Raw genomic sequence first — 12,470 nt, forward strand, 5'->3', positions numbered from 1 at the left:
CTATGTGACTTTTTAAGCCTGGATTCTTTTGCTTAGCGTAATATTTGTGAGATTCACCTAGGGGACGGTTTGTACCAATAGTTTGGAATACTATTTAGCAACAAAAAGGGACGTGGTATGGATACAGTACAGTTTTTTGTTTCTTAAATCCATCCACCCGTTGGGTGGGTATTTGGATTGTTTCCACTTCTTGGCTGTCATGAATAATGCCGCTGTAAACATTCATATGCACATCTTTGTGTGGACATATGTTTCCATTTTTCTTGGCTTGCAACTGCAGGGTAGGCAGGGGTCTCCTGGAAAATATATGGGGAATGTTTTGTTACTAAAAATAGTGTAAGTGTGGGTGCTGGGGCCAAAATCGACACTTGTCTACTACACTGAGCCAAGCTTTTTGGTTTTGCTTTTTTCATAAAATAAAGTCATTTTTGGTGTTTTACACTTGCAGTTCACCAACCTTCTTACATCTCTTTATATCTCACTCTTCGGAACAAAAACAATTGAGTCTCTTTTGATTTATGCAGTTGTGGCTAAGACGTGTTGACCAGCCTCTTGAGAAGAATATATTTCCTCTGTTTTCTCCTCCTACTTCTTAATAGATTTAAGATGTAATATACTCATATTACCCACCAGGGTTCTTGGCCTTCCCCAATCAATAGAAATTGACCAGAGGCCAGACAAGAAATTCAGGCAAGGCTTTATTGGGGCCGCTGCTGTAGCAGCAGCGTGGGGAGCAAAAACTAGTAACGGGTTCCTTTGCTCGCTCCCCGAGGGGGGCGAGCTAGTTCCTTATACGGGGTGAGGGCAGAGGTGTGTCCAGAGGTCGGGTAGGGTGGCTAGGTGGTGTTGTGTGCAGGGGGCATGCGCAGTACCCTGCTTTTGCTCCCAACACTCTGTTTTTGCTCCTGGCTCTTCAGAAGTGGCAGTTGGGTATTGTTTTGGTCTTTTTGTATCTTGTTGTCCATAATTTGCCCCAACTGCACATGCACACAGTTATTTTTAGTCCCTTATAGTTTCTGTGTATTTTGTTGCTTAAGAAGACGTTTGTCTAGGTGCAAGCATTGCAGCAAAGGGTCCTGGGTCCCAGCCTGTCTCACTCATAACGTGGATGACAGTTATGTAGCTCAAATAATCCCCAAATGGGACCAAGCACCCAAGTCCCAATGGTTCATTCCTACCTGTCACTAGACTCTATTTCTAAATTTAGGTCTCCTTTGACATAGCCATTAAAGTGTCCATCCCCGATGTCAGCACTTTTAAATGCTTCTTTCCCTTTCATCAGATTCAATATTGGGGCAATAGTTCTGACTTGCTGAAGACAGCCACTGTTTCATCTGTAACACTTCTGATTTTTTTTTTCTTCACCTGGAGGAACTTGAACACCAATAAGCTTTTGCATGTATGTTTAGAGGAAGTCATGGGCTTTTCATGTGTCCATCTGTAGGATATCGTGGTGGAAGATGCTGGGGATATTAATCAGGATTGTAGTAACAAACAAGACAGAAATCTCCATGGCTTATCACAACAGAAGTTTGCTCACACTTTACGTCCATATGCGGGTTGTTTGGGGGGCTCTGTTCATTGCAGTCATTCAGTGATCCAGTGTGATGGAGGCTGCACTATCTCAGTACAGGCCCACCCTGACCACCATGGCATGGGAAGGGAGCACAGCACATCATATTCCAGCCCCTATAAGCATCTGCCTGGACTTAGCACCTGTCACTTTCTCTTGGATTTCATTGGCTGGGAGTGGTCACATGTCCTTTTCAGACTATAACGGGGTGGGGAAGTCTGATCCTCCTGTGGGCCTGGAAGTGGGGAGCTAGGGATATTGGTGAGCTCCGGCAGAGTCTATCCAGAGGAGCAGGGGTGTGGGGAGGACAAAATTGACTTAATACATAACTTCACTCATGTGAAGATTTTCTCTTTGACTCTCAGCAGATTATTGGTTCTCCCTGTTAATGGACTGAGGATAAGTGTCATTTGAGGTTGGGCTTTTTCTGCACTCAATCTCTTATAATCTTATTTTTGTCTGCATGAAGGCATTAGCATGCATTTTCTGGGCTCTGAGCCAGGATGACTCATTTTCTTTGCCTATTTAATCATCTCCATGGTGCCCTGGTCTTTGACAGAACCAAACAGCGGCCCCAGTCAGGAACTGCTGCAGGGATCCTGAGTCCCCCAAGCCTGGTGCCCGGTCACCCCTCCTGCTCATTGGGTGAAGCCCACCCTTAACAAGCACCTCGGCCCCCCTCCCCCGAAAGGGTGAGGCGCCAGGGACAATGCCACTTGGAATCTGAGAAGTAACACTTGGGGCCATGCCCAGATCAACTTTTCATCACCTTAGAAAAGGGATGGGCTTGGGACATTTCAATCTCCACCGGAACCCGCAGGCATGTCTTCGTTATTACTGGGTGGGATTATTGTAACTCTGCTGGAGGGGCGAACCGCTCCCCCACCTTGGGCTGTGTGAGGATTAGAGAGGGTGAAAAAGCGAAATGAAAATGTCAGATTCCTATTGGGGATTAAGAGGCACTCAACTCTAGCCAAGTTTTATTTTTTCCATTCTAAAGGAGGGAAAAAAAAGTGCACGCTGAATTCTCCCATTCTTGCAACATGCTGTAAATGCATGAGTTAGAAGGGGGAAAAAAAAACCCTGAAAACAAAAAGAAACAATTTGACAGGATTTCTTTACCTGAAATGTTTTAGTTTTCTATGACTTTGAGGTCAGCACACTCAAGAGTTTCTAAGACCCATCTCTGATGTGAATGAGGCGTGAATCCTGGAGATAGAGGCCCCCTAAGAGTGAGGAAGAGAAGAAAACACCATTTATTCTATCAACTGTAAAAATTTGGTCAGAATATTTGCTGAGTAAAATTACCATGTTGACCGCTTCTTCTCACATTGAAAAAGGTAGTTTTGAATCCCCATAACTCCAGTGTAGAATCAAATAGTCATTCTCAACTATTTCTAGGGATAAACATTATTATCAAAGAAAACACCTGATAAAAATTCAACTTGTAAAATAGACCAGAAACTGAGCTTGTCTGGGGGTGGGCCCTGCCCTCAACCCACGCCAATCATTATCTCTGAAACTTGTAGACGTTTCACACGTTTTAAGAATCCTTGGTACAGACCGGGGACAGTCCCAGTCATTGGAGAGCATCTGGAAACATCTAGGGGAGGCTTGGGGTGTCCTAATAACTGAATGGCTGATGTCCTTTCTAGCATTTAGTGGGGTCAGGGATGCTACTGTATGACCTGCAATGATGAGACAGCCATCACAACAAATAATTATCCTGCTTAAATGTCCATACAGCCCCCATGAAGACACATTCTTGCAGGGGTAGGAGCTAAGGTTCACCAACCCAACCTCAGTCCCCATTTCCCTTCCAGGAGGAGTATGGCACTCCTCCCACCATAGAGCATAAATATGCCAGAAACATCTTCCTCAGCCTCCCCTGCAACCAGGAGTGGCTGTGGAATCCAAGTCTGACCAATGCAATGGGAGAGGACATTTATTCTGGGGTCTGGAGAATCTTCTAGGAAAAGCGTTCATCTTTCATAAAATGGACGCACAAGAAGAAACTCTATTTCCTGGCTTTGAAAACAGTTGGTCAAGGACAAGATGCTGGAAGCAAAGCAGCCATTATGTGAGCACGAGGAGACACGCTTACAAGCCAAGCCGACGTAGTGAGCAAAGGCAGAGCAGAAAGATGGGTGTGGTTAAGCTGAGTTAATCATCGTTTCTGTTAGAGGCGACAATGAATATGACTCTCTAAGTCTGTGTTAACGGGGTCTTTGGTTGTTGACATCCAAACACATTTTAGTAGATACACTTTCCTATGTCAGATTCACTTAGAAGTAGGGAGCAGAGCTCCGAGGAAATATTCTGCAGATACACTGACACTCTGATTTCCACTGGGGTTTTTCTTGTTGATTCAGAGTCGGAGTAAACCTCTCCTTCCCTTGTAATTGATCTTCCGCTTCTGCCTGAGGGCGATTGTGTGTGTTCTGTATAGCAGGAGCTTCTGGTTACTAACGGCTATTCTATACTTTTCTTTAGAATCATTTATCTGTTAGGTCCATCCCAACACAAGCAAGAATACTCGGCCATAGGAGGTGACATTAACTACTGACTCTGAGGTGAAGTAATTCTCCTTCTGCCTCATACCCACCCCTCTCCTCCCCAGCATAGACTTGTGTTAGCCCCCAGGAAAACTGGGAGGATGGAAGCTTGTACAGCATCTAGTACAGGGCTTTCTCCTTCCTCCCAACTCCCCCTACTCTGCCCTCTGTTTCACCCCCAGAGATAGACCCACATTGCCTTCCAGAAGCCCCTGCTACAGTGTAGGCAGACATCGCTCCACCCGCCATCCCACCAAGAAGGGACTGGTAGAAAGCCAAACAGGAAGAAATCTCTGATGATGGAATTCCAGGCTCACAGCAGGCTAGGGGGAAGGAGGGCGGAGATGGGCACCCCCACCTGCCCCCATCAGTCTCAGTGAGGAGGAATTAGGATTCTACCAGTCCAGGCCAGGAGACAGAGAGAGGGTGGGGCACCAAGTCCCCCGCTGCATCTCTCCCTGTGAGTGTCAGACCTCTCCGCTCTCCGCTCTCCGCCTGCCTACTCCTGCCCAGACCTGCAGGCTCACGCGGATCCCAGCACCGATCAGACCTGACCGTCAATCTCCTGATTCTGTGCAGCTGCACGGTGTCCAGGTTCCCTTGGGGAGGTGGCTGTGCCTGCAGCTCCTTTCTGAATCCTGACTGATGATCAATAGAGAAATTACAATGAGACAAGCGCTGTGGGCAGGAGGGCATCTTCACTCCCCAGCAACACCGCAGAAACTGCAAAAGGATCCTGAAAGTGGAGCAGGGATGAGCTGCCGCTAAGTGGGATCAGCGAGACTGCCCACGCCTCTGAGGTCATCTAAGAAGATGTGCAGACTCATGGGGACAGAGATCATTTCAGGGCAGAGCAGACGAGAACTCGGGCAATGGTTGTACGCTTGCCGCTTGATTTTTTTTTTTAAGGAAGCATTTTAAACATGCAGAAAAGTGTTAGGTCACAAGCATCTGGGTACTCACCACTCTATCATAAGAGATCCGACTTCAGATGTGCATTTGAAGCTCCTGCACTCTCCTCTCCCATGTATTTCCCTCCTTCTCCCCAAGAAATAACTGTCCCCATAACTGTTTTCTTACCATGCTCATGCATATTACGCTTTTAATGAACTTATTTATACTCCCAAATAAATATATTACTCGGTATATTTTAAATGTTTATATTAATGGTATTTTACTGTATGCATCCTTCTCTAACTTGCTTGGTTTTATTTAACATCGTCTTTGAATTTGATTCTTACTGATATCTACTGTTCTACTTTATTTTAACATCTGTAACCACGCCATTGTCTCGGCCAACAGATATTCTAGAGGCCGCCATGTTTTTCCCTATCACAGACAAAGCTGCTTTGTTTTGTTTTTGGTTTTGTTTGCGATACACGGGCCTCTCACTGCTGTGGCTTCTCCCGTTGCGGAGCACAGGCTCCGGACGCGCAGGCTCAGCGGCCATGGCTCACGGGCCCAGCCGCTCTGCGGCATGTGGGATCTTCCCGGACCGGGGCACGAACCCGCGTCCCCTGCATCGGCAGGCGGACTCTCAACCACCGCGCCACCAGGGAAGCCCTGGTTCTTCCTTTTTTGAACGTAACCATGTCCTTCCAGGAACTTCTTTTTTCCCCTTAAGTTGGCTGGACTCAGCGTCTATGGGATGCAAACAAAGATCCCTGACTGACGCAGCCACCGAGGGTGGCAGACGGGCAGGTTTTCAGGGCACCCGAGACAAGAGAAGCCCTTCTTGTTCTTTCTCCCAATGTATTCACACCACGGCCTTGGACCATCCAACCCTGAAGAGGGTCGGGGGCCTGGCTGATTCGAGCGGTAGCCAACCCCTACGTTTACATATGCATTTTCAGCCATCACTTCACATTTATCTAGCACCAATGTGGAGCTAGGCACCGTATTAACAAGGAAGACATATCCTTCATCCTTGAAGAGGCCCGGGTAGAATCTTGTGTTCTCAGTAAGGGACCACAGTTCATCCAAATGGATGTGGTGAGAAAGCTCCCTTACCTGTGCATTTGCAGGAAAGAAATATCCATCTAGGTCGTTGTCTCAATTCCTTCCTCTGCTGAGGTCTTGTAGATGTGGTTTCCATTGAAGGATCGTTCTGCACTCTGGCCTGCCCCCAAGGACGGGGGAGAAGGAATAGTCCCCTTTTTTTTTTTTTTTAACATCTTTATTGGAGTATAATTGCTTTACAATGGTGTGTTAGCTTCTGCTTTATAACAAAGTGAATCAGCTATACATATACATATATCGCCATATCTGTTCCCTCTTGCGTCTCCCTTTCTCCCACCCTCCCTATCCCACCCCTCCAGGCGGTCACAAAGCACCGAGCTGATCTCCCTGTGCTATGCGGCTGCTTCCCACTAGCTAGCTACTTTACATTTGGTAGTGTATATATGTCCACGCCACTCTCTCACTTTGTCACAGCTTACCCTTCCCCCTCCCCATGTCCTCACGTCCATTCTCTAGTAGGTCTGCGTCTTTATTCCCGTCTTGCCCCAGGTTCTTCATGACCCTTTCTTTTTTGTTTTGTAGATTCCATATATACGTGTTAGCATACGGTATTTGTTTTTCTCTTTCTGACTTACTTCACTCTGTATGACAGACTCTAGGTCCATCCACCTCACTACAAATGAATGGTCCCTTCTTTTAAGGCAGACAAGACATTTCATAAACGTGCAGCTTGACCTCACCAACACATGAACTCACCAGCGGTGACTGGTGAGCTCATACACCCAGTGAATCAAGAGACCCCATAAACAATAGGTCAGTGATTTCAAATCCATTTTCCAAAGACAAACAGATGAATCTGAAGGACACAGATGACACTCTGGCAGAGGTCACTGTGGGTTACATGCATTTTGATTGCTTCCAAGTTATATAAGAAAAAAAATGAACTTTTCTCACATAGTAGCCTGGGTATTGTGAATAGTTGTCTTTAATACCCCCCACCTCTATCACTTTATTTTGGAAACAGAGCACTCTCAACCCCCTCCCCCATTTTCCTTCGTTCCCCACTTTCAATCCATAGCATCTGGGCGTCAGAAGGCAAGCCCAAGACCCAGAGCTGACCCAATCAGCATGTAGCATTTCTAGAGCTGACCCAATCAGCATGTAGCATTTCTAGAGCTGACCCAATCAGCATGTAGCATTTCTAGAGCTGACCCAATCAGCATGTAGCATTTCTAGAGCTAAGCCAATCAGTATATGGTGCTCCCAGCAACAGTGATTCATCGGGGTGAGCACATGACAGCATGAGTCTCAGGACTTGCCCGGAAGCTCCCGGCTCTTTCCTGCTGGGTTGAACATGGAGGATGAAGCTGGAGGTGCCGCAGCCACCTTGCCACCTGGAACCTGGGAATGGAGTGAACACAGTTAGAGATAGCTCCAAGGCACCAGCGAAAAGTGAATCTCTTTGAATTGACTTCAGAATCTAGTAAGTTTCAGCATTCCCTTCCAGCAGCACCATCTTGGTTCTCTGGTTCTGGGTGATTTCCTCACTCTCTTTTCTGGGCGAGTGAACTTTGGGACAGACTGCCTGGGTTCAAATCTCAGTATCCCCACCACTAGCTGTGACTTTGAGCAATTTACTCTGTGTCCCCATTGTCTTAACTGTAAAATGGAAATAAAGATAATATGACCCTCGTAAAATTGTTGTGAGACGTGAATGTGTTAATGCATGCAGAGTGATTGGGGTAGCGGCATGCAGTAAGCCCTGTATCAGTGGTAGCTTTCATCACTGTTATGTTGTTATTTATATTGATTATCCCGTCTAGATATCTCCCTCCATCCTGCTGGTTGCCACCATTCCCTAGCACCTTGCTGTCTTGGTTCCTACTCCACCTAGGACTTTTTCATTCCTTTCTATGGGCCAAATTTCCTTCTCTGTGTCTCAATACTAAGGAGATTTCTCTTTCCAAGGTCACAGGTACCTATTATGAGACGTCAACCCAGGTAAACAGGTTCATGGGTTTCCCTTCAGATAGAAGGACAGGGAAACTTTGTTTCTGTGCGTCCCACTTCAGTTTATAAATCTCTTTAATGAATATGATTTTTGTAATGTACAGTACTTCTTTGGCTGCCCAGAATCCACTGTATCACCTTTTGCTATCCAAATCCCAATTTCCCTGGGAAACCATTCCCTGACTCTCATCCAAATGGTTTGACCAGCCCTTCATGTCAGGTGGGCTAAGGCCATCAGGGCTTTCCTTTCCTGATGACTCTGATTGGTCCAGGGATGGGCATGTGACAACAGGACTGTTGGGGAAGGAGAAATGTACCCCCACCCTCATGAGTTCTTGTTGCTGGTCTAATTAAATTGTCACAAGACAAATAAACAGGAGAAGAAAACCAATGTAATTCCTACACACGGAGGTCTCAGACAAGTGGGACCCCTGAAGTGACCAAAGCAGGCTGTTTGTAAATCATTTTTAGACAAAGAAACAATTATTTGTGAAGATTTAGCAAAGGGGCTGGCGCTTGGGGCAGCAGACTAATGAAGGAGTAACAAAGTTAGTTTATACGGCTTTCTTAGCCTGGAGTTCCCTGACTCTGGTGATAAGGATGCTGTCTCTCCTCCTGGTGTAGGGAGGATACCTTCACATGCGAGATTTATTTACCACTTTTAGAGAGAAAGGTGGGGAGGTCTGTGTTTTTTTATATTATTTTTTTTCCACCAGCTGTTTCTCAAGTGACTTCAATTCAAAACAATCAATGCCATTGAAGCATATTTTGGGGCAGCCTGCCCTGGGCCCCAACAGGACCAATGAGACGCAATGTGTCTGTTGTTGTGGCTTGCGGGAGTGAGGCAGGGATTCATTTCCACTGGACTTAGTCTTTCCTGCAGCCTTGACAGAAGATTCTCTAAGAATGAACCTGAGAGGGAAAGGAGGACGTGAGAGACCAGGAGACGTTAGTCAGGACCTGAGGACATCATTTGAGCATCTGGATCCAGCTGTGCCTGAAACTAAGAAACTACTCTTTGCGCTTCTTAGTTATTTGATGTTGTAAATTCCTTTAATTTGAAGTTATTTAATTTGGCTTTTCTGTTGCATGCAACCAAGTGTCCTGACTGATACAATCATCCAGTTATATGATGTTTGCATCTAAAAAGGGTTGTCCAGTGTCTCAGCCCAGAAGGAGTAGTGACCGTAGGATTGCAGACACATGGCAATAGGTTCTAGAGGGTCTCTGATGTCACCCCGGAGAGCTGGTTACTACTCAGCCTCAGATTCAGCTGGTTCTGCAAGAAGAGTCCTCAAGTTATCAGTTCTCTCCCTTCGTTCCTCCAGAAGGTATCCTTCTGTCCCTTTAAGGCAGCATACAAGTAACTTAGGATGGCTTTAATTAGTCCAACAGTGGAGAGACTGAGGAAAAAACTCAAGCCAGAGCCGTTGGAATGTGGTGAAGTGCGGGTTACCCAGGTGGGGCTGACGTCATTCAGGACTTTGATGCTGGATTGGGTGCTCTGGCTTCCATCAACTTTTTTTTTTTTTGCGGTACGCGGGCCTCTCACCGTTGTGGCCTCTCCAGTTGCGGAGCACAGGCTCCGGATGCGCAGGCTCAGTGGCCATGGCTCACAGGCCCAGCTGCTCCGCAGCATGTGGGATCTTCCCGGACCGGGGCACGAACCCGTGTCCCCTGCATCGGCAGGTGGACTCTCAACCACTGCGCCACCAGGGAAGCCCCCTTCCCTCAGCGTTTAAGAATGCTGGATCCCTGATCTGCCAAGACCTCAGATAGGTGGGGAAACATTTATGTGCATGGAGGGAAAAAGCTCTTTCAGTTGCAAAGTGAGAATTTCAGTTGCTTTACCACCATTAATCCAGAAAATCACTGTCTAAGATGGAGGTTTAAAAAATTGTGTAAATGAGCTGCTTGGTTGACTTAAAGGAGCAAAGCTTCCCACCAGCGTTCAGGGCTGGCCATTCATCAAGTGACCTGGCACATGTAGGACGGTGTCTTCATCTGCACGTGCTTTGGTGGAGCAGCAAAAGTATGCCCTTTTGACTCACTAATCAGTTTCCCTGAGTTTTCTGGGCTAATAAATCACTTTCTCTGGTCTCCATTAGCTACACATGGTGTTTCTGTCAGAAAGACCTTCATGTTTACATTCTTATTTGATGGCAAATGTTGAGGGACACCAGGCCTCCTTATTGACGAGAGCCTCTGACCCTCGGTCAGAGCAGGAAATGGGCTTTTCCAGAAATGTCACAAAGGTCATAGAAGGCAGGAGTAAAGAAGTAATCACAGTGCTCAAGAATCTATGGGAAGTAGCAAAATCCGACAGGGCGGTTTTATTAGTCGGGGGTCTGCAGAGAAACAACCAACAGGAGATGTGTATGCGTGTTTGTGTGTTTATACAATTTATTGTAAGGAATTGGCTCACATGATTATGGAGGCTGAGAAGTCCCATGATCTTCCATCTGTAAGCTGGAGACCCAGGAGAGCCAGTGACATAGTCCCAGTCTGAGTCCAAAAGCCTGAGAACCAGGGGAGCCAATGGTTAAGTCCTAGTCCAAGGGCAGGAGAAGACCCATGTCCCCATTCAAGCAATCAGGTGTGAAGAGCATATTCTCCCTTCCTCTATTGTTCTATTTGGGCCCTCTGCAGATTGGAAGATGCCCACGCACATTAGGGAAGCAATCTGCCTTCCTCAGTCCACCCATTTCAGTGAGAATCTCATCTGGAAACTTCCTCAAAGACACACCCAGAAACAATATTTAACCAAATATCTGGGCACCCCATGACCCAGTGGGGTTGACACATAAGATTAACCATCACAGTGGTGAATCCCTGGGTCCTTTATGAAGGCAAATCAGAGGAGAGAATGCAAATTTGTCCATGTATGGAATTTATTCCAAAACAGCAGATGCGAAAATTCCACTTGATGAAGGGCTGCAAGTTTTGTAGAAGGAAAAGAAATGGTTACAACAATGAGCTGAATATAAATAATTCTGCATTTTTACAGATTCAATATTTGAAGTTTCGGCTATTTGCAAATGACTCGTTCTACAGGGTGGGTGAGGTTGTGCTTCGGTAACAAACGAGATCAAAATCTCAGTGGCTGAAAATACGAACCAGTTCCTTCTCGTGAAGGCTGCATTGTCGCTTCAGGGTCAGCTGGGACCTCTTCATATTGGGACCCAGGCTCACAGAGGCTCTATCTCGGCGCTTCCTCCTACAGTCACTGTGGCAAGAGGAAGATGACATGGCTTAAAATATTTGCCCAAGAGGGACACCACAACGTCCTTCCCCATCTCATGTGCAGTGTCAATTATATGGCCTCCACCGGGATGGGGAAGAGCCTGGGAGGACACAGGAAATGTTCCGTGAGTGGGATACCCACACAGCCCATGACAGGCGGCAACGGCTAGCTTTACAAGGCATGAGTTCCACGCTCTTACAGTAGAGTTGGTGGATGGGCCCAGGCCCTGTGGCTGTTGAGCGAGTTCGGTCCAATCACTGCTCAGGCTTAGGGTGCCAGAAAGATCTGGGCTGCACTCTCATCCACTTTGTATCATTCTCGTGAATTGATACAAATGCAGATTTGGGGGGTGAAAAATTAGCCCCAAAGAGGAAGTCAGGTCTAGTCATGGAAGCAAAGAACAAGAGAAGAGGCTCAAAGGAGTTGGGTTCTTAGTTAGCAAACAGCTCTTCTGGAAAAACCTAGAGTCAAATGCAAAGAACAAAATGACAAAGTTGTGTAAATGACAGAGTAGCGTAAATGTTGATATTTTGCATAAAACTGCTGTATCATCCTTTCAAATGTATCTAATTAAAGCTAAATAGCATAGTCGTTTAACAGCCACTATCCTTCCAAAAAATATATTACATTTTTCTTAACCATTAAGAATATGGATCATTTCCCTTCCTCCTCGAAAGATCCCCTCCTCTTCTCCCTCGTGATTTTGTCTTATTTCAATACATTTTTACCCTGTAAATTATTTTACTTATGAACTAACTATGTTTAGAATTGGATTTATCTTTGGAATTTGTAACACCCAAGTGATCAAAATGACGTATTTGGATAAATAATTATTAAACATCAAAGCAACATTTTATTGGAAATGCACATCTTTATGAAGCGGATGGAGGGGATCGGGAAGTCTTAGTGAAAGGACACCGCCTCAGCCCCCAATGTAACAAGCTGCCCCCTTGTTGAACCTGTGGGAGGCCCACCAACCCTGAAGCAAAGCACCGTGCGGAGACTCTGGGTGGGTGAAGATCTCACCTCTCCTTCTAAAATGGGAACGGCCAGTTGTGAAGGGGAGATGGGAAAGGTGGGCAGTGAGAGCGCTTTCAGGTGGGTCAGTAGGGAATGTTATCACATGGAG

At 46.2% G+C, this 12,470-nt stretch overlaps 1 long non-coding RNA gene across 1 annotated transcript in view; it reads left to right on the forward strand.

Moving 5' to 3' along the window:
* The first annotated feature begins 7,406 nt into the window (after nt 1-7,406).
* The window catches only part of LOC109551355 (uncharacterized), a 43,369-nt gene continuing 38,305 nt past the window's right edge, over nt 7,407-12,470 (forward strand). The window contains exon 1 of the long non-coding RNA XR_002178125.3: nt 7,407-7,570. This is a non-coding gene — a long non-coding RNA (uncharacterized lncRNA). The remainder of the gene's footprint in view (nt 7,571-12,470) is intronic.

Source organism: Tursiops truncatus, chromosome 15 (genome assembly GCF_011762595.2).
Source record: "Tursiops truncatus isolate mTurTru1 chromosome 15, mTurTru1.mat.Y, whole genome shotgun sequence".
NCBI lineage: Eukaryota > Metazoa > Chordata > Mammalia > Artiodactyla > Delphinidae > Tursiops > Tursiops truncatus.